Below are 269 nucleotides of genomic sequence, written 5' to 3'. Positions count from 1 at the left end.
GAACAACCCAAAATATATAATTATTTGAATCCATCTTCACTTTATCTCAAATAATGATATCTTATGGCAGCATTACGACCGGGAAAAAATTCAAAGATACATTTTATTAAACGTATTTATTTATAGCATGAACACTCCACGTATACTTTACAAAAATATCAAACTCATATATACAGTGGGAAGTCAGAAATACAGAGGCCCGGATCCTGCACTTTGTCACCTAATATATTGTAACCTACATACAGTACAATATCAATGAGTGAAAGTTT

This window comes from Penaeus monodon, chromosome 25, assembly GCF_015228065.2.
Source record: "Penaeus monodon isolate SGIC_2016 chromosome 25, NSTDA_Pmon_1, whole genome shotgun sequence".
NCBI lineage: Eukaryota > Metazoa > Arthropoda > Malacostraca > Decapoda > Penaeidae > Penaeus > Penaeus monodon.
The sequence above is the reverse complement of the archived record's forward strand: the minus strand, read 5'-3'. Positions refer to the sequence as shown.